The sequence below is a fragment of the Anomaloglossus baeobatrachus genome, chromosome 3 (assembly GCF_048569485.1).
Source record: "Anomaloglossus baeobatrachus isolate aAnoBae1 chromosome 3, aAnoBae1.hap1, whole genome shotgun sequence".
Taxonomy (NCBI): domain Eukaryota; kingdom Metazoa; phylum Chordata; class Amphibia; order Anura; family Aromobatidae; genus Anomaloglossus; species Anomaloglossus baeobatrachus.
In genome coordinates, this window is record NC_134355.1 from 524,672,617 (window position 1) to 524,692,698 (window position 20,082).

The window sequence follows — 20,082 nt, forward strand, 5'->3', positions numbered from 1 at the left end:
GCTTGATATCCTTTTATAATATTATCCCCATTACGACAGCCTTATGGAAGTAAACGGCAGCAGAATAAGATACTTATTCTGATCCACCATTTATAAACGGTAGGCAGAAAAAAAGTAAAAAGGGCCCCCCTGCGTCGGAAAATCTCTGGGGTTTCAGCTACCTGGGGTAGCTGAGACACTGGAGATCCCAATTCGGGCCTAAATTGACCACAAGCATACAGCCAAAGCTACCCAGGAGTTCATGAGTGCAAAAAAGTGGAACATTCTGCAATGGCCAAGTCAATCACCAGATCTTAACCCAATTGAGCATGCATTTCACTTGCTGAAATCCAGACTTAAGACGGAAAGACCCACAAACAAGCAAGACCTGAAGGCTGCGGCTGTAAAGGCCTGGCAAAGCATTAAGAAGGAGGAAACCCAGCATTTGGTGATGTCCATGGGTTCCAGACTTAAGGCAGTGATTGCCTCCAAAGGATTCGCAACAAAATATTGAAAATAAAAATATTTTGTTTGGGTTTGGTTTATTTGTCCAATTACTTTTGACCTCCTAAAATGTGGAATGTTTGTAAAGAAATGTGTACAATTCCTACAATTTCTATCAGAAATTTTTGTTCAAACCTTCAAATTAAACGTTACAATCTGCACTTGAATTCTGTTGTAGAGGTTTCATTTCAAATCCAATGTGGTGGCATGCAGAGCCCAACTCGCGAAAATTGTGTCACTGTCCAAATATTTCTGGACCTAACTGTATATAGTGAACACTGAACAAAATACACCCAATAGAATCCTTCAATCACACTTTTTCCGTACTTGGACGTTTTTTGCCGTTTTCATGTACACTATATGGTAAAACTCATGGCTTCATTTAAAAGTACAACTCATCCTACAAAAAAACAAGCCCTCATGAGGCTATATTGATGTAAAAATAAAAAGGTTATGGCTATAGCTCTCTTATCTGGTTGTTAAAATACGGCCCAGATTCTTGTCCCCATACAAGGCTATGGGGACCAGAAACTGGCATTTAAAAATGTTGGTAGAAGGGATGGGAGGATATGAGCAGCTGTGCTGTACTTACCGAGGCCCAGGGTTGGCTGTACACTGCTTCCAGGCTGAGCATTCACTTCCGGGGCCAATAATTTACCTTCATTGCATATGTACTGCTTTCCCCGCCTACCGTTGCCTGTGATTAGTTGCAGTCAGATGCGCCCCCAGCCTGTGTAACAGAGTGTCTTACTGTAACCAATCCCAGGCGCTGTCTGCTGGTCAATATTGTACAGTAAAAATAAATAAATAAAATATTTGGAGTAGGGTTCCCCCATAATATGATACCCAGCACAGATAAAGCATACAGCTACAGGCTGCAGCCCGCAGCCTGCACCTATCTTGGCTGTGTATTAAAATAAGAGAAATCGCATGTGGGTTTTTTTAACTAGATAAATAATTTTAAAAAATAGTGTTCCGTCACACCTGATTTTGATACTCAGCCATAATAAAGCCCAACAGCTGAGGGCTGGTATTTTCAGCCAGGGGAGTCACATGGTTATTGGGACCCTTCCAGGCTAATAATAGCAACCTACGGCTGCCTCAAAATTGTCGCCTGCTTTAGATGCGACAATCCCGACGTTTACCCAGCTCTTCCTGATTGCCTTGGTGCAGTGGAAATTGTTGTAATAGGGGTTAATGACCGCACACTCCCTGACCCCCGGTCGGCACTGTCAGTGTTAAAAGGCCGGCGGGATGCAGGGCATGGCCATGTACTTTAAGCCAGAGTGCTTCAGGTCACCAGAGGTCTTATCGTGGGAACTCGGGTTTGACCTCCAGTGAACTGAGTGACGTCACTGCTGCCAGCTGGGTCCCTTTTGTCATTGTTTCTAGGAGCCTGAGAGATCAGACATGTTTTTGGTCTCTCCAGCTCTGATATAGGAGAGTCAGGACCGTCGTGAGACGTCATGTGGATTACGGCAGAACTTCAAGGGTCTTTTGGGGGTTAATAAAGAGGGGAAAGAGGGTGCTCTATTTTATTTCAAATAAAGGATTTTTCTCGTTTTTTTGTTTATTCTTTTATGGAATAGTGATGGGCAATAGTGAATAGTCACTGATTCTTATGTTTTTTTAATGGATGAAATAAAAAAATATTTTTAATATAAGAAGTCAGGAATGCCATTATACACTTACTGCAGTAGCTGGATTTTTTTCTTCTCCTCTTGAATACCTCACCTATGTACCGGCTCAGGAACCTCTGTGCACCTTACCCTTAACTGCATTATCTATTCAAACACTTGATGGACTGGTGAGCTGACTGCCCTCTCTTTTCGGGTTAGTCAAATCCCGAGGTTTGGTGGTGGTAACTTCTAATACTGCCTAGACTTTACTACAGGTCAGGCAGTGCTGACTATACTGGTCTGTGCTCGGATATCCTTAAAAGGAGTGGAGGTGCAGGCCAAACCCCAAGGGATGAGAGAAGTGATGCCAGGACTATTGGTTACTCACATCTTAATGACTATGCATCAGGGGAGTATGCTTTTGAGATGTATTAACCTTAGTGGGATGAGTCTATGGCTGGTTCCAAGGAAAGAAATGGCATGAGGCTACGTGATTCAGGAAGATCTTGTAAGGGCCGATGCTGTGAAGAGCATTCCTGGGCCTGTCAGAGAACTATAGAAGATTCATTAAGGTCTTTGCAAAGACTGTGGTATGATTTAATGGGTTTTTGTAAGGAACAGCAGGAGGTGCCAAAAGATGGCAGATTCAGTAGGCACTGAAACAAGAAAAAGTTTTCCAGGCATTGAAGCTTGCATTGACAAATGCTCCTATCCTGGCTTACTCTGACTTCTCTTAACCCGTCGTGCTAAATACCGACGGGAGTCTCTACAGTCTAGGAGCAGTTGTGGACAAGAGGGAAAATGAATCCTGAAAATTACAGCTCATTCAAACTGGAGTTGCTGGCCCTGGTCTGGGCTATGACTGAGACGTTTGCAGAATACATCTTGAGTTAGGAAGTTCATGTGCAGACTGACAACAACCTGCTTACTCATCTGGAGAATGCAATGTTGGGAGTCTTGGAACAATAATGGGTCGCAAGGATGTCCAAGTACCAATGTAAGATGTCATAAAGGTTCAAAGATGGGAATACACATGCAGATGCAATATCCAGAGTAATCCATGAGCAACTCATTCAGGATGTGGATGAAGAGTTAAGGCCACTTTACACACAGAGATAAATCTGCGGCAGATCTGTGGTTGCAGTGAAATTGTGGACAATCAGTGCCAGGTTTGTGGCTGTGTACAAATGGAACAATATGTCCATGATTTCACTGCAGCCACAGATCTGCCAAAGATTTATCTCTGCATGTAAAGTAGCCCTCTTGAAGTGCTAATTGTCTACTACCTCATGATCGGTCCATCTCATAGCAGTAGCGAATACTGCCTGGTAGTGACTGATCACTTACAAAGTTTACAGCCGTTAAACTGACTTGGAAAAAAATGGCTGAGTCAGCGGCTCGAGCCATCTGTAGAGATTTCATCTGTGTGTGCCTGAAGAGGATCCTTTCTGATCAGAGGACATGGTTCCAGTAAAGAGTCATGGAGGAGCTGCATTGACTCTATGGCATTGAGAAGTCCTGAACGATACCATACCACCCTCAGGGAATGTGGCTTGTGAACGTTTAAACCAGATGATCCAAAAAGTGTTAAGAATGCTGGAAAATGAGAGGAAGATGAGATGAACCGAGTTCATACCAGAGCTGGTGTGGGTGTACAATAATCGAGTACATTGTTGTTTGGTCATAATAGCCATGAAACCACCAAAGTAGAACGCGATTCAGATGAAGATTGGAACAGAATTGGTACTATTACCTAGGTATGAGAACACCAGAATCATGTGCAGAACCTAAGGTGGCTTGTAGAGCAAAACTTCCAGAAACTAGATTGTCAGATGTGACTCCTGTGCAGGAGGAACCCTTACAACCTTGAAATTGAGTTCTGGTATGACCTAAGCCCCCAAGGGCAAATTGGGTTGTACGTGGGAGGTGACTTTCAACCTAGTCACAAGGCAAGGTGGCCCCAAGAGCTTCGTGTATGAAGTCTGACCTGAAGGGGAGGAAGGGTATTATATTGTAATATGCTCTGTCCCTGTATAACTAAAGGAGAACAAGAGGTCGAATCACTAAAAGAGAAAAGGAACACGGTGCCAAGGAGATATGTTGACAGTTAAGATGAGTGGTGTACAGTACCTACAGAGCCATTAGATGCAGCACCTCTACCTCCAGCTGAACTGGAAAATGGAACAGGGACAGAAGCTGCCAGTAATTTATCAGAAGATCCCCTTGTCCTGAACGAGTAACCTCAAGAGGTGCCTAGCAGAATTGACACCTACACAGTTTGCTGAGGACAACTTCATTTGGCAGCACATAATGCAAAAGGCCCAAGAATGTGCTAAACTATTGACGACCTTTTGCTTGCCTCCTAGGAACATCAAGGTTCAAGAATGACTCAATAAACAAGATGAAAAATACAGCTTCAACTTGGACTAAAAAAATGTTAAATATTTACTGAAACATAAAAATTCAAATTCAAGTCAGTAGTTAAAAAATGTTGATGAAGGCATAATAGCTGATATCACTATAGTCACATGGAAAACAAACTGCATGGAGTGACGCTACACGCTTCAGATGCATTTTGGTGTCCTTTATCTAAGCTAATATAAGCTGACCGAATATATCGGCTATTATGTCTGCATCAACAATTTTTATTCATGGACTTGGATTTGGATTTTAATCTTTCAATAATGATTTTACCATTTTTTTAATCCAAGTTGGAGCTGGATGTTCATCTTGTTTGTTGGATTTCCCACGCACTTCAGAATCATTTGCATTGCATCAGGTGAGCTGACTATACTCATTTATCAGTGCAGAATGACTCTTTTCGCACAAGGACTAGCAAGTTAAAAGAGTGAGGCAATGTAAGAGTGTGGTGTACGAAAGACGTGCTCAGCCAACATCTTAAGGCCCCGTCACACTAAGCAACATCGCTAGCAACATTGCTGCTAACGAACAACTTTTGTGACGTTGCTAGCGATGTTGCTGTGTGTGACATCCAGCAACAACCTGGCCCCTGCTGTGAGGTCATTGGTTGTTGCTGAATGTCCTGGGCCATTTTTTAGTTGTTGCTGTCCCGCTGTGAAGCACAGATCGCTGTGTGTGACAGCGAGACAGCAACAACTAAATGTGCAGGCAGCAGGAGCCGGCTTCTGCGGAGGCTGGTAACCAATGTAAACATCGGGTAACCAAGAAGCCCTGTCCTTGGTTACCCGATATTTACCTTTGTTACCAGCCTCCACCGCTCTCACTGTCAGGGCCGGCTCCTGCTCTGTGCACATGTAGCTGCAGGACACATCGGGTTAATTAACCCGATGTGTGCTGTAGCTAGGAGAGCAGGGAGCCAGCGCTAAGCAGTGTGCGCTGCTCCCTGCTCTGTGCACATGTAGCTGCAGCACACATCGGGTAATTAACCCGATGTGTGCTGTAACTAGGAGAGCAGGGAGCCAGCGCTCAGTGTGCGCTGCTCCCTGCTCTCTGCACGTGTGGCTGGTCACTGGTTGCTGGTGAGCTCACCAGCAACTCGTGTAGCGACGCTCCAGCGATCCCTGCCAGGTCAGGTTGCTGGTGGGATCGCTGGAGCGTCGCAGTGTGACATCTCACCAGCAACCTCCTAGCAACTTACCAGCGATCCCTATCGTTGTTGGGATCGCTGGTAAGTTGCTTAGTGTGACTGGACCTTTACAATAACTGCAAAGTGAATATCACCACCTGCTGGTTAGAAAGAATAAACAGGAACTAAACAGAGGAGTGGGTGTTTCCTCTAGGGAAGAGTTAAGAAGAGACATTGGGTCATGTGATAGTTGTGGCACAGTTGTCAAATACAAAAAACAGTATGGTCAAGCAAAGGAGGAGTTGGCATCAAGAGTTGGAAGGGAACTTTTGTCTAAGCAGCTGAGCAGGCTTACAGCCATCATTACCATAAAAACCCAACAGAGGTCAGATTCAAGGAGAAGACAGAAAACCAAGGAGCAAACACTGAATTCCAACTCCAAAAGAAGACTAAAGACTGAAAATCGACTCCAGAAGAAGACCAAATTGAATACTAAAAAGCAATTGTAGAAGACGACCCCCCTCTCATGATACCGTATCCAGGAGATTCAAATGAGCTGGGCCGTTGCTTTCTGTCCAGGTGTACTTGAGGAGATTTACTCACTAGAATTGGACTTGAGGCCTAGGGGCACTGTGCCTTGACCCCAGTAGGGCCTGGGTGGTATTTGTATTAGCTAAGGGTAACACTGACACGTCCCTGAAAGGGAGTCTAGGACCTGGGATAACATAGATAATACCTTTTATTTGTTAGTAGTATGAGTGTAAATTTATATTGTCTATATTTTTTGAATCCTCATAACTGAAGTTTTTATTGTGAAATACCTGCCTAAATAATCACCAACTGTGCCGTGCATTGATTGAATATTTTAGGTACTATCTCTTTGTTTTCCGTAAAACAAATTCCTGTTGTTGACATTCCACTGAGTTGTCCTTTTATGTGTAGTTGCATCCTCGTAATCTGTTTACATACTATTACTGTCATGGGTGTGTCTCGCTTGGGGGAGACCCCGGGTGAATCTGGTGTCAGAAGGTCACAGCACATTGCCGCTGACAGGTTCACTACTATTATTTAATAACATCTCCTTGCTTATGGTGCTGTAAGGGTTAAGCACCCTTTCCTGGCTGGCTGCGGGCTATAGCTGCCAATCTCAGGTGTGGTTCTTTGGGATCACACCCCTTCCCTATTTAAGTCATGTGATCTGATCACATGATGCCTGTGATAGAAACTGAATCCCTCATTTCTATGTGGTCCCATATTGGAAGGAGCGAGCTCTGGAAGAAGTCTGTCGTGTTGTGTGCAGCTGTGGTGTTTGCTGCACTGACGCCACCTGGAGTGTTTTTTCCTTTGCATGTCTATTTCCCCTGTTTGTCTTCCTACCCTCGTGTTCCTGTATTGTAGTGGCGAGTGCAGTGATTTCGTCAGCCTGCTCACTACCAGGGTGAGTGTAGGGCTAGTCGAGGGTCTCAGGTATTCAGCATGGTGATAGGTTGCAAGAACCTATGTAGGGATGCAAGGGAGGTCAGGAGTCAGCTTGAGGTGAGTTCAGGAGGTGTCCCCTCATCCCACTCCCTAGCGGCAGGGACCTCCATTGTATCATGACACCTGTGTTCCCCATGTCTTGTAACATCTTTTGGGGTTTACTAGGTACTAAGTAAACCCTGCTAGTCCTGTGTGTGACAATTACTATTTACTTACTTGCTTACAGTAGGGTATATGTTCATTTTGTTTTTATATTAGGTTTTGGAGGTTACATTAAAAACGTTCTAACATCCAGTGATCTACTATTATTGTTCCTTTGAATAAGCTATTAAACCATAAATGTGCTGATTTTTATTGTTCCTTCTTACAATGAACTAACAATCTACAAAAAAAGAAAGAAAATAAATAAATAAAACAGAAAAACAAAGCAGTCTTTATACTCAGAGATCTAAGTTATTAAATTTATAAACCAGGTAATTTTGTCTTCTGGCCTCTAGTTTCAGGTGCATTATCTGGTTCTGTAACTCCTGTATGACTTGAGAAGATTAATAACATACCTCCTTTGAGCCAAAATAGGAAATTCCAAAGGGGATTCCACTTTCACATTATCCCAAAATAGTAATAGTTCACTTTTTATAAACCTATTATAGCATTTACTGAAATATTAGACGTAGCTACTAAGAAAATGGCCTTAGCCAGGATTTGATTATAGCTTTCCATGTATGCCAATAAACTAAACATACATGACTCCAAGGGGCTTTTTAACTTTTTGTGCAAGAATTTAAAAATAAAATTGCTCCTAACAAGAATGCGTTGTGTAATTAAATTATAAGACATGAAAGGATGCTAGCACTGAAAGCACAATACAGAAACAATAGAGAGACTTTGTTTGGGTTGAATACAAATTGGTCTTATTGAAAAAGGATTGCACCTACTTTTGCTGCCAACATTGTGTTAACATGGTTGTTTACTTTTTTTTATATGCATGTTTAAAGTGAATATGTCGAGTGCAATACGCACCCAGAACCACAAGCAGATCATCTGGGTGTATATTGCTAATCCCTACCTAACTATTCCTGTATACACTAGAATAGATAAAGGGATCTTTAGAAAAAGTATTTCTGAAAATCCATATGATATGCTAATGAGACCAGTGACTAGTCCCCTGGGCGTCAGTTCCCTTGGCTAGTTGGCTCCTTTAGCATGTAAGCACGCCTCTGTGGGTGTGCTAACATGCTAATGAATGCGCAGCGTCAGAGGATGATCTCACTCACCTCTCCAACGTCATCATGTCCGACGCTGGACTTTGGCTCAGTGCGCATGCCCTACATGAGTTTCAAGCGAGGATGCGTACACCCGGCTTCATAGTGCGCATGACTGAAAGTCCAGGATCATACGCACTGAGCCGAAATCCAGGAGTCAGACTTGATGGCAGCAGAAAGATGAGAGCGACCATCCTCTGACACTGCACATTCATTAGCATGTTAGCATGCCAATAGGAGCTTGCTTACCTGCTAAGTGGACTGACTAGCCAAGGGAACTAATGCCCTTGCCTACTAGTCTTTGGCCTCATTAGCATATCATATGGGATCTTTAATAATACTGTTTCTAAAGATTTCTTTGTGTACTACTGTAGGCTGGGACTGTTAGTCAGGGATTAGCAATATGCACCCAGAACTGCTCATGGTTTTGGGTGCATATTGCACCTGACACGTTCCCTTTAACCAAGTCTAATAATTAAGAATGTCTTTAAGCTTGTATAGCTGTGTCTGTTTGGGCTCAATGTAGCCATTTTTGTGTCCTTATTTTGATACAGTACACAGGATTTATTCGTTTTAAAAGTGGCAAAACCAGCTCACCCAAAGCATGTATAGTCCTCACAATCGAGGCGATATAGGAAACACAGGATCCCACCACTGCCGGGCGTGTAGCAATCCAGAAAAAAAGACAATAATCTAGCTTCTAGGTGGAGTGTAAAAACACGCAGTTTATTTTAACATTTGTAGATAAAAACAAAAAGTATACATACCAAATATTGATGCTGAAATAGAAAAACATTGCAAGGTAAAAATAGTGGAAAAACTTGTAAAAGAAAAGCCGGTTTTTCTTTTACAAGTTTTTCCACTATCTTTACCTTCCAGTGTTTTGCTATTTCAGCATCAATATTTGCTATCTACACTTTTTGTTTTCATGTACATATATTACAATAAGCTACGTGTTTTTACAGTCCGCCTGGAAGATGGATCATTGTTTTTTTCTTGATTTATAACTTTTAAAGGAACTTTTCAGGGCTTAGCAGCGTAAGACAATGTGGAGCGAGCGTGCCATGTAGATTAATTTTTAGCGCACCAAATTAGACTGTCAGGTGGCACATGACATCAGGGTCAACATAGGGTTATTTAAGCATTTTCTAGTTGCTGAAGCAATTTTTACCCTATTTATATACCCCCAGTCCTGTACCTTGTGTACAATTTATTTGATTACACGTCCCCATACCCTGCAGGATCATTTTTTTACTAAGTACCAATTTTATGGGGTTACTATTTGTGTTGTTGTCTTGCTTTTGCTATTTTAATGTACTGTATATCTAATAAAATCTTGTAATTTTATTGGGATTTGTTCACTTGTTAAACCTTAGTATTTGTAATCCAAATCCATGAGTTGGTCCAAAATAAGAAGTTTTAAAACATTTATAATATTATATTTGTTTCCGTTCAGGCTTCAGTCCTCATTTTGGCTCACAGAGGCCAACGCAAAAGTTGAACATAAATTTTGATGTGTGAAAAAAGCTAAAAGGTGAGTGTTATCCAAAAACTGAATAAGACTAGCACATTCTCAGATTTATGTCACACAGGCTGTTGGTCCATGTGGAACAACGTTCATATGAACTAACACATTAATTAACATTGTTCTGTGTGCAGTCGTTTTTCACAAGAACATCAGAAAATGTTTGTTTGGACATACCCTTAGGAAACAATTGTGTAATATATCTTCAGACTCTTGTGCAGTTGAAGATTAATGGTGCTTGTGCCTTATTAGAAGTTATTTTTTTCTCATATGTGAAAAATGGCTTAGCTTTCATCAGTGTTTGGTCATTGTGTCAGTTTTTACCATCAGAGTTAGGGGATGTAACATGGTGTCTATTTCAGGTGGATTATGTCCAGAATTCCCCTGGAGAACTGCAGTAAAAGTGCTCCATAAAATACACATTTTGTACAACAATGTCAAAATGTCATTGCTGTGCACATGTTCCATACTATAGCACTTCTTATAATGACTTTAATTTTTGGAACAACTTTAATGTTTGCAAACCCTAAAGTGGTTAAAGAGTGGCATGTTCATTTTTTACATTGGCCAATACATAAACTAAATATCTCTTTTTTTCATATATTCCTACAGCAGTAATGCAATACCAGAGTTCCCTTATTCATTTTTGGCTTTTTAGTGTGCAGCTGTATGCATCTTGTAGTTACTATATTTTTTCAGTTAGCACCTATTCACACTTGTTGGATGTGCGGGTCAGTTTCTTTGATATATACAGTATGTAGTGAATCTCTTTCTTATTGAGCACTCTGCCCTATGACCAGGCTGTGTTCATATCCTTTATAGCAGGAGTCTAGCTGCCCAGAAATGAAGGTTTCTAACCCAGATAGTGGCATTTCAAATTACATTTTTAGTCTAGCTGCCCAGACATGGATGTTTTTAACCTAGATAGTGGCATTTTCAAGTTAGGTTCCCGGTTTACAGAGATTACCTTGCCTTGGTGATCGGGCTTACATGCATTAGCCAATACATAAACTAAATATCTCTTTTTTTCATATATTCCTATAGCAGTAATGCAATACCAGAGTTCCCTTATACATTTTTGGCTTTTTAGTGTGCAGCTATATGCATCTTGTAGTTACTATGTTTTTTCATCTAGCACCTGTTCAAACTTGTTGGATGTGCGGATCAGTTTCTTTGATATATTTGTAGTAAAGAAGAAAATACATGGTGTAGACCAGGGGTCTCAAACTCTGCCCTGTATATGGGCCGCACATAGAAAAAAAAATCATTTATGGGGCCGCATTATTTGCAGAACAGTGTCATTTTTAGAGAAACCATATATTTTTTTTTATACGCTATTGGATCACTTTTTTTTTAACATTTTTGCTCATTTTTAAATTGGTACATGGTGTATTATGGTACAGTTTTATAGCTTGGGTCGTTATGAATATGACGATACCAAGTCTGCACTTTTTTGTTTATTTTACTTGATATATAAAAAAGCATTTTTAATTCTAAAAAAAATGTTCATGCTGTAAAATGTTCATGCTGTATTTTGATTTTTTTTTTTACATTGTATCCCCTTCTTGAAAGTAATATTGTTTTACAATTAACACTATATAGTAATTTTGGCCAACATCTTGGAGTAATGTACCCATTCTGGTACTAATCTTGTAGCAGTGTCTCCCATCCTGTTCCCTTCGTGTAGTAATGTTCCCCATCCTAGTTCTCATTTTGTAGTAATGTACCCATCCTGTAGTAATGTTTCCATTCTCGTCCTCATCTTGTAGTAATGCACCCATCCTGCAGTACCATCCCCATCCTGGTCTCCATCTTGTAGTAATATCCCCATCCTGTAGTAATATCCCCATGCTGCAGTGATGTGCCACATCCTGGTCCTCATCTTGAAGTAATGTGCCGCATCATTGTCCTCATCCTGTAGTAATGTCCCCATCCTGGTCCTTATCTTGTAGTAATGTCACCATCCTTGTCCTCATCCTATAATACTGTCCTCATTCTGGTCATCATCCTGTAGTAATGTGGCCATCTTGGTACCCATCCTGTGGTAATGTACGGTACCCATTTTTGTCCGTTGTAGTAATGTGCCCCATCTTTGTCACCTTGTAATAATGTGCCTCATCCTTGTCCCCTTGTAGTAATGTGCCCATGCTGATCCTCTTCTTGTAGTAATGTCCCATTTTTTTAGTCTCATTCTTGTAGCAATGTCCCATCCTGTAGTAATTTCATCTAATATGCTGTTTTTCACATACACATGAAAAAAAGATTGTTCTCACTTGTCCTCCATTCCCTCGGTGTACTCTTTTCTGCTTCTTGATGCTTGTAGGCATGTGGACCCCTTGATGATCACTGCCTGGTGCAGGGGGCTGCCACTGTCAGTGCTTTTTCTAAGTTGAATGAATTTCTTTTTCCAATATCAGCTGCTGGCCTGTGCTTGACCGGTGCTGGCAATTAATTAATCTCAGATAAAGGACTGACAGAAGCAGCGCTCTGCACCAGGCAGCAATTGTCATGGAGTTCAATTGCCTTTGGGCTGCAAGTTTAAGACCCCCAAGTTTAGACCCAACATTTTTTTATTTTTCCGTTAAAGGACCTGTGTGAAAGTTAAATTGATTTTTATTGATAACATAGGGGGAACATATGATTTTTTTTTTAGCATTTTTTTGCATCTTTTGAGGTCTTCCAGTATTTTAACTTTTTTTGATGTTTAAGAAATGGATTATTTTGACAACTGAGGCTTTTTCTGACATAATATTAACAGATATGGTTTGTTTTATATTTCTGTTTTTGTAATTGGTAAAATGAGGGGATTTTACTTTTATAGATCTTTTATAATTGATAAAATTTTAAACTTTTTTTTTTTTTATAATTTTTACTTTTTTTTTACTGAGGTTTTTAGTGGAATTGATGCTAATAGTTGGTCTTCATAGGAGGATTAAAATGAGGGAAAATCAGCTACCATGTCAGTAGGTCCCCAGCTACCATAGTAAGTAACCCATCATTGATAGCACAATCTTACTGGTTAAAAAGCAGTGACTAGGGCTTACTTCAAATGTTGTTGTTAGAGGCAGGTGTTGGCAGTATAGGACAGCAGGAACCTGCTAGTTTGAGTGCTGACTAAATTCATGAACCCTCTCAATATGGTCATAAAGGAGTTAAATAGTTATTTGATAGTAGCCCTTGGTCTATGGTAAGTTCCTAGTGTTGCTATAGTATATAACATTGTATACCGGTATACACTTTTCTCATTACTTGGTATTTTACTGATATTTATTATAAATTATGTGGATATTCTCAGAAATATTTAAAAAAAAATCTTTTCCTTACCTTTTCTCTGAAAAGAACCTTAGAGACCTATTGAAAGCTTTTTAAAAAATGTAGCACAAATAAAAGATGATTGTCCTTGAATCAATACGTCTCTTTGCTTGCGCAAGATGCCTGTTAATATTTAAGAGAGTGCAGCATGAATGACTGAATGCACTGATTGATGTGGAAGACTGATTTTTTTATATAAACATCTGTTTGTGCACAGAAGAACTGAACATAAATAGGTTTTCATATATATTTCATCACTTACGTTAAAAGCAAAGCAGTGCGGTACAGTTAATGAAAATGCAATAAAACAATGTATTTATTGCTCTGCACTCAGGATAACAGAGCAGAATCACAAATAAACTGTTTGGAAAAGAATTCACCCATCGGTTTACAAACCATGTAGTCTATATATTAAAAGAGGTTTAACAGAAAATCGTTGGTAATAGATTATGGAAAAATAGCCTACAATTTAGAAAATCCAACAAACTTACAAATTCAAAAAGGATCATAGAATAGTATTTCAACTTGCAAATTACAACAGGTCTTTGAGAATATTCTATTGGTCCCATCTAGACATAATTCAATATTTTATAATTCAAATTTACAAGATTTAGCAATTTTTTTTCCCAAAACGTCTGTTTGTGGCAATCAAATTTTTTGCAAATCACAGGTCCTCTATGTCATGATTCATGCGGCTCTGCCATTCCTGAGCCAGTGCATGTATCCTGCCTATGGGTTTTTGGTCACTTGGGAAGGGTCACACCGCCATATCTTGGTGCTGCTGCTTCTGGGACACCACCAGTGATATTTCTGGCTCTGCTGGTTGCGCCGTTCCTGTGAGAAGTTCTCTGGTTCTTGTCCTGTTACCAGATACTGTTAGTCCTGGATCACCGATCCTCTTGCCCGACTTGACTTCCGTCCCTCTTGCCTGACCTCCGTCCCCCTGACCTGATCTGTCCTCCATTTCCACGGCCTGTCCTGATCTCTTTTCCTGTTGCCCATCTGTACCTCCGTCCCTCCTACCTATCCTTTCCTCCACACCTACCTGTCCTCTGGTCTCCTGTCCTGTCCCATGTTCCCCTCATCCTCCCCTATGTTTACTTGCTCTCTCGGTATCCAACCTCGGCTCAGTTCTTTGACTTTGGGTAGTTTTCTCCTAGGTACAGATGTGACATCCCAGCATAGACCCTGACTGATCGACTATCCCTGCTCTTGTGTTAGCGACTGCTAGTGGGCTTCTGTCTAAGCACACTCAGGAGTTATTTTCCTACCTGAGTCCCTGCGCCCCCTAGTGGTAGCTTGACACTCTAATTGTCCTTAAATGTATGTATAATACATTGAGGTTTCAGAGGCTGGTATTGAATCCCTTTTTTTAGCTCTTCAAGATAGGGAAAACAGATAGTACCAGATGGTAACCAACAGTCAATTTAACAACTCACTGCACTGCACTAACAGACTTTTTAAGCTATTGAATTATAAAAATGGTGCAAAAAATTATCTCTTTTTGAGAAGAGCTGCCTTACTAGCCAGTATGTATACACTGGCAGTGAAGAAAAAACAAGCCATGGCTTTTTTACACAGAATGGGGCAAAAATAATATTTGCTAGAGACTATTAAGAGCTTTGTTCTTTGCTAAATAAATCAAAAACTGACAAAAAATTATCCATTTTAGGTACCAAAAACAGAGGTGCCGTTTGAAAATAATAGCTTGTCAGTTAGGAATAAATTAACAAAAACAAAAATTCCTAAAAGTCACAAATTTTATTTAATATATTCAAAAAAACTCAATAAGTAGATGTGAGGAGAGCACTCCAAAAAAAAACAGGTGAAAAGGATCAAAAGAAAAAGTGAGATAAGAAAGGATCTCGGTAAACCTGAAGGGCCCTACCATTGTCCCTACGGTCTCACCCTACCTTGTGCGGAGGTTGGCACCCTAATAAAGTGCAATTGGGGCCCCCGCTCACTGATGACTCACCCTTAAAGACCCTGATGAGTCCCTAAACTGGATCCTATCAGACATTATCTACAAAACCAAGTCTGATCAAATAAGTTTTAATAACCAGGCTCAAAGGAGATAACAACGGTGGTATCCACTATTAATATGCCATGCTAGATCCTAATAGATACTGAATGCAACGATATTTGCTAGAGACTATTAAGAGCTTTGTTCTTTGCTAAATAAATCAAAAACTGTGAAAAAATTATCCTTTTTAGGAACCAAAAACAGAGGTGCTGTTTGAAAATAATAGCTTGTCAATTAGAAATAAAAAAAAAAGTATGCTCTTTTGGGATCCGCTACAGAGTTGACATTCTTAAAATGACTAAATGATTACAATGTTTTTTTTGTCAACGGTCCAAAAATTATCTCTTTATTAGGAAAACTGAAACAGTTTAGCTGTTGTCAAAGTGAAGAAGCAATAGCTTTGTCAACAAGCTGATACAAATTATTCTTATTTTGGTAGCCATTTCATGTTTGTGCGCCCTGTAGAGAGTGTGCATCTAAGCAGCAGTAGAGCATAGCTGTACAACAAAATAAATAAGTGCTGCAGGGGTGTGTGGATGTATCATGGCAATGGCAGAAGCTGCAAGGTAGAATAATTAAATTGGTGAGGAGAATAGTATAGAAAAACTGCATAGCTTTCATGGTTGTGTACATGGAAGAAAATTGTGACAGGGCAGACAAGAAGGTGTCTGGCAGCGTAGGGCCAGCAGTATAGTATAGATGACATGATGAAAAAATAGTGGATATCTGACTTGACATCAGCCACTAACAAAAGTGGCGAATAGTGTACAAGACAATGAACAAGCAGGCAGACAGAGAGTATGGCCGATCTAATCATTGGCTTTAGCAGTAAGAGAATGAAAGTCAACACTTATCCATACCTGAATAATTTTGACAAATGTAAGGTTTTCAGTGCTTGTTAAAGGTAACCTGGTCTGCTTGAGTGTGATAAAGCCACTAGTCTTACGGAATATGCTTTCTGACAGTACACTGGAGGGGGACATGACAGTATCCTCATAGTAAACCAATATGGTTCTTCAATGTCTCAGATTGTCTCTGAGAAAGCATGGATTAATTTAGTAATCACGTTAGATAAAATATCACCACAGAAGTCAAGGATCCATAGAAATACTGCTACGAGAAGAAAAATTGGCAGCAGAGATAAAAGTCATGTTTTTTAGACTTTGACTTCTGAGGGTTTTCCTTTATTCTTTACTTGTGGATTTTGCTGTAGACAAATGGGTGACAGCAGCAAGATCAGCAAAAAATATCTTTAATTGCAGAGTTTGACATGGAACCGAAAGGGAACCTGTCATCTCGAAAAATACAATTAACCTGCATATATGGGGTTAATCTGTAGGTTAACAGCATTTGCATCCTGCCTGGTGCCTGCTCAATGAACCACTCTGCTGGGAGAAAATTAACTTTAATCCTCCTGGCAGCATTCTGATTTCAGCCACGGGGAAAGCACCAGCACTGGTTCAGTGAACGATCTGTGTTAGGAGACGGCAGCTGCAATTGCGCCCCCCCATTGACAGACGGCTGCTCTGCATTACAACTAGCTGTCAGTTAGTGCGGTGGGTGCGGTTACAGACACCGCTCTCCATACACAGAGTAGAGATGAGCGGTGTTCAAATCGAACCGTTTTCCAATTTCAAATTCGAGTTGTTTTGGGCGATGTTCGAGTCGTTCGACAAACTCGAACGATTTGCTTAACGTTTGACCGTTCGAGTTACCGTTCCATAACGGTTCGATTACCAAAAGCGTAGCTAGTTGCTAGCTGGCTTTTCACTGTAATACTGTCAGTCACTGTTAATAAAGATATTATCAAAATTCAGCGTATAGTGTGCGGGGGGAACGGGGTTTAGATCAAGGCTGCTGAGTCCTGAAAGAATGGCGATCGCCATTTTTTTTTTCCTAATGTACAGTGGGGCGGGCCAGTCAGCCAATCACAGAAACACACACAGCAAAGTGGATTTTTGCCAGACAAACAAGGGATTGTTTCATTGGCTGTGCAAGTCACATGTCCTTGCCCTATAAGACCCGGACATTTTCCCGCCGCCATTATCTCAGTGCTGTGGGTGTGTGTCAGTCACCGCTCCCGCTACTGCTGCTGCTGTGGGCGCTATACACTTATACAGTGCAATCTACACATTGGTTAGGGATTAGGGACTACTTGTAATTTCAGCCCTTTTTAGGGCTAGATTAGAGCAGTTCATAGCCATTTTTTCTAGGCAGGTCTGTGCCAGCGTTGTGCAAGGGTTTTTCACAGCGTCTGTCTAAATCAGCTCAGGCAATTCCTTGGGGCATAGTATCAGCGTGTGTGATACTCAGTGATGTACCACTGCTTTCCACAAACATAGCCCACTTCTCCATTTCTGCTAGACAATTTGTAACTGCAAAAAGTGCAAGCAATTGTTTGGGGCATAGTATCAGTGTGTGTGATAGTCAGGGACATACCACTGCTTTCCACAAAGATAGCCCAGTTCTCCATTTCTGCTAGACAATTTGTAACTGGAGCTAGTCCAGGCAATCCCTTGGGCATAGTATCAGTGTGTGATAGTCAGTGATGAAGCACTGCTGTCAAGAAAGCTACCCCACCTCTCCATCTGTAATAGCCAATTTTACTGCAGCTAGTCCAGGCAATCCCTTGGGCATAGTAACAGTGTGTGATAGTCAGTGGCATAGCACTGCTGTCAAGAATGCTACCCCACATCTCTATTCTACTAGCCAATTTTAAACTGCAGGTTGTCCAGGCAATGCTTTGGGGCATAGTATCAGCGTGTGTGATAATCAGTGACTTACCACTGCTGTTAAGAAAGCTACCCCTCCTCTCCATCTGTAGTAGCCAATTTTTAACTGCAGCTAGTCCAGGCAATCTCTTGGGCATAGTATCAGTGTGTGATAGTCAGTGGCATAGCACTGCTGTCTAGAAAGCTACCCCACCTCTTCATCTGTAGTAGCCATTTTTTAACTGCAACAAACAGTTGCCAATTTGTTCACATACAAAATGAGTGGCAAAAGGCCAGATGCTGGTGGAAAGGGGAACAGGCGTGTTGGAAAAGGAAGAAAAGTTTGTGTCCATGGGGTAGGTGGTAAAACAACAGTAACATCTGCTGAAGAAAGACCACCTTCCAGCCAAAATAAGATGTCTACTTCTTTCCGTGGACAATCTGATATGATCCCTTTCTTACAGACACGACCATCGCTACCAAATGTAGATGAGGCACAGAAAGAGCAGGTGTTTGAATGGATCTTAAGTACTCCATCAAGTGGCCTCGCCTCCACTTCAACTTCATCAACATCCCAAATACTCCAGTCCTCTGAGGTGTTACCCCAATCACACTTGCTTCCTACCAGCTCTTAAGTCTCCACCCGCCCTGCTGAGTATGGGGTAACAGAGATGAGGAAGTCTGCAGAGCTGTTCAGTCACACTATAGCCTGGGAATTAGAGGTCTGCTCCAAAACTACAGTGAGTCCAGACAAGGAAATGATCTGCACTGATGCCCAGAAGCTGTGTGAGTCGGATCGAGGCCCAAATTTTTTGAAAAAATGAAGACTCTTGTTGGAGTCCACTTGCTGTGTTTTACATGATTTTAGAAGGGCATTACATGCCTACAGTATATCTGTGTCTTCTCCTTATACTCATCCAGCTCTTTTCTTTCAGCATGAGTATATGTACTTGTCACTTTTCTATGTGTTTGTGGTGTCTTCTGAGTTGTGTGTCATCTTTTGGACACCTTAGAAAGTGTTTTCTTTGTGTTTGTATGTCTTTGTGTTTGCCTGCCATTGTTTTCAATGGGGTTCGACGGTGTTCGACGAACGTTCATTGAACGTTCGACAAACACACCCGCTGTTCGACGAACTGAACCAAACTCGAACACTAGAGGGCTGGCTCATCTCTAACACAGAGCGGTGACTAAACCCATGCCCCGTACCATCCCCGATACTGAAACAAGAACACTGTATGGAGGTATAAAGTTACTGTCCTCCCGGTAGCAGGGTTCAGTGTGCAGGCACCAAGCAGAATTAAAAAGTTATTAACCTGCAGATTAACTCCATATCTGTAGTTTAATGGTGTTTTTGCAGTATCCAAATTAACAGTTGAATGAAGTAAAGGGGTGGGAAAAAAATCATTGAAGGATGTAAACAGTGAATATTGAAATGAGAATGACTGCCCAGAAAACATTAATTTTTTTTTTTTAGAAAAAATGAGTTATTTTGCAATTAAAATTGGCCAAGTTTACTTCAGCCCAGTTACCATGCCAAGGTGTAACTCTCAACCTTGTCCTACTCTAAATTTCTGCCTATTTTTGTGTCCATCCTGACATCTTATATGGGCTAGAAAAGAACCTGCAAAAGAAACATAACACCTGAGGTTACTGGGAGGAGTGCACAGATGAAGGACATTACTCATTATTCACTATTTACATTCTTCAATTATTTTTTCCCTCTCCTTTACTTGATTCAACTGTTATTTTGGATAATGTTTGCTGTTCAGTTTTCACTAGTTAAGACCTTCAATTTAGGAAGTGCCGGAAATCATTCTAATTTGTATTATGGAGTCATGTCCTTTGTCTGGGCTGTACATACTGCTGACTCTCTCATTTTGCATCTACAGGTCTGCACCAAAGCACCTGTGTGTGTTAATCACATGTCCTATCATATGATTCATCAAAGAGGATCATGTGACATGTCACATGACACATTGGGGTTGGGGGGTTGCCCACTTCTTCTAAACTGCTGGGGCCCTGGCTACTTTTAATCCACCCCTGAAAGGGGTTTATAAAACAGTGGCCAACGTCTTTGAGCATACTAATTAATTATTGCAGAATGTTCTGGCCTACAGTACT